Genomic DNA, 2,569 nt, shown 5'->3' with positions numbered 1-2,569 from the left:
AACGCCAATCAGGCATAGCATAGCGGTGATGTGGTGAACGGTACGTTCCTCGTAAATGATCATTTTGCATCCATTTTTTATACCGTTGCCGATATGAGTTTCATGTCTTGTGATTTCGAACCCTTGCTTGCTTTACCTCATTCTAAGCTTAAAAATTCATATTCCGTTGAAGTAGCTAATGGTAAATCGGTGTCGATTGATTCTATTATTTGAAATTGTGTTTTAAATATAAATAACCATAAATTCTCAATTGACCCCATTCTCATGCAATTGGATAGTTTTGATATCATAATAGGCATGGACTAGTTAGCCAAACATATATATATATATATATAAGTGTGTGTGTGTGTGTGTGTGTTGGGTCATATTTTGTGGTTTATGCTTGTAGTTTTGGGTAGTTTGGGCTTTTGATTGTAAACTGAGATCTGTTGATCTCGGTGGGGTTTTAGTTTGTTTGGGCCTAGTTGGTAGAATATATATAGAACATATGTTAACGGTTTAGGGTTGGTCGTCCATTGTAATCATTTAACCGTGTAAGTTGTTAAGGGCTTAAGCACCCGACGTATAATATACGTATGTTTTGAAGCTTCTTTGTGTGTTTTTGCTTGTGTTATTGATTGTTTACGGAATCAGCTTGGTGATTAGTTTCCGCCTAATCATCGAGCATATTGATATCACATTGAAAGATCCGTCATGGGACTTACAGTGTGTGTACTAGATGACTAGATACTTTGTTTATTTATGAATATAATTATTCTTTTTTATATACATGTTTTAAATTATGATAAAACATCTCCACAAGTTTCTATAAACGACAGGTATTTAAATATTTGATTACGTAGAAGACTCGCTAGCAGTTTCAATGGAATGATTTTAAGAAAATAGTTATTTCCAAAAGAGTTTGAAGTATATATACTAGACTACTAGATACTTTGTTTATTTACAAGTATAATTATTTTTTCTTTTATGCGTAGGTTTTAAATTATGATGAAGCATCTCCACAAGTTTTATAAGCTGCACGTACTCATTACTATACATGTTTTTTTAAATTTATAATTAGTTGATATAGAAAATATTTTTCTTTTTCAGTAGATGGATTTTAATGAAGTGACAAACAATGTAGCTATTAGATGAAACACTACGAAATCAGATAAGTATTTATATTTTTTTTTATTACATGATAATTTATGAATTTGTTATAACTTTATCTCATTATCTATTATAGACAATAAACTTAAAGCCCATTCCTTTTCATCAATTCTAGATTTTGTGAACATGCTTTATATTTGGTGTATCTCAACATGAGTGTATTAGGTTTGTAAATGGAATAAGTATATTGAAATGTATATTCTGGTGGATGAGTAAATATTTTTATTATATTATATCATATTATGGTTGTACGTACCTGTTGTATATAATAAGCCCGTTATATAAGGTTAACAATTTTAAACGCCGGTTTGGTGCCTGTTGTTAAAGTTATAACACGGTTAGTTGCCCGTTCTAAGTCTTTCTGAACAAAATCAGATCTGTTGTATTTAGTTACCATACAACGGTTTTTTAACGTTGTAATTTACAAATATATACACCGGTTAGAGGCCCATTGTAAAATTTTAGTACCACCGTTAAGTATTAACTACAATTTAGATATAACACACCACTTGTTGAACCATGTTAAATATCATATTCATCTTTTGTAACGGAACATGTAAGACTGTTTCCAGACGGTTTCAAATACCCTAAATAACCGTCTTAAAATGGTCATTTTCTTTACTAGTTTTTTTATCCATGGTTTCTTGTCAAAAGAATATTTGATTATTTTTTTTCTATTTTACTAAAAAGGACATAAAAATTAAGTATAAACGTTTGGAAAAAAATTATAGTACAATTATTTAGATATCATGATCATATGAGGACTTTATTTATTGAGTTTCGTTTTGGGTTATTATTATGTATGTAGGTACCCTATTGGCCATATTTGTTAAACTGGGAGCCCAAAAGCAGAAACTATACGCAGAGTTTGATTAATAAAATCGACTCTTTTCTTATTTAATAACATAATAATAAACAAGGAAAAGAAGAGTTCAAATAGGCTAGTTTACTTGCCCTACAAGAGTTATAATCGGACTCAAAATCAAACATAAATAAAAGATAAAAATAAACTAAAACTTGACCACCAAGCTAAAACGAATTTACCTTTTCAACCCTTGTTTTATGATCTCCTCCAAACCTCCCATTCGAGATCAACCGTACCTCCCTTATTGTACCGACACTAACCGGTATTGACAATTTCACACTCCCTCTCAATACCGAGTCGGTTCATTCCCACAACCGAACACATCTGATCCAGCTTTATCTTTGTCACTCCTTTCATTAGCATATCCGCTAATTGCTTGTTAGTACTCACATATTCCAAAACGACTTCACCGGTAATTACCTACTCTCAAATGAAGTGATAATGCACCTCAATATGTTTCGTTCGTGCATGAAAAGTCGGATTCTCTGCAAATAGTTTAGCTGACTTATTATCACACCTTAACTTCACCCCACCAACAATTTCTTGGTTCAATTC

This window comes from Bidens hawaiensis, unplaced genomic scaffold (genome assembly GCF_021521415.1).
Source record: "Bidens hawaiensis isolate Kalapana, Puna unplaced genomic scaffold, B.hawaiensis_p1.1 tig00040347_1, whole genome shotgun sequence".
Lineage (NCBI taxonomy): Eukaryota > Viridiplantae > Streptophyta > Magnoliopsida > Asterales > Asteraceae > Bidens > Bidens hawaiensis.
Note: the sequence above shows the minus strand (reverse complement) of the source record.